Here is a 274-nt window from a genome sequence, read left to right as displayed (position 1 = left end):
TTCCTCCAGAAGCATATTTTCACTCGCTTTGGAACCCCCCGAGCCATTATTAGTGATGAAGGAACCCAATTCTGCAACAAATACTTGGGGCAGCTGCTTGCTAAATATGGTGTCAAGCACAAGGTCGCCACAGCCTATCACCCGCAAACCAGTGGGTAGGCTGAACTATCAAATCGGGAAATCAAGCGAATACTCGAGAAAATAGTGAACCTGACTCGTAAGGATTGGTCGGTGCGCTTAGATGATGCATTATGGGCCTTCCGAACAGCTTTGA

Source organism: Morus notabilis, unplaced genomic scaffold (assembly GCF_000414095.1).
Source record: "Morus notabilis unplaced genomic scaffold, ASM41409v2 Scaffold3490, whole genome shotgun sequence".
Classification (NCBI taxonomy): domain Eukaryota; kingdom Viridiplantae; phylum Streptophyta; class Magnoliopsida; order Rosales; family Moraceae; genus Morus; species Morus notabilis.
The sequence above is the reverse complement of the archived record's forward strand: the minus strand, read 5'-3'. Positions refer to the sequence as shown.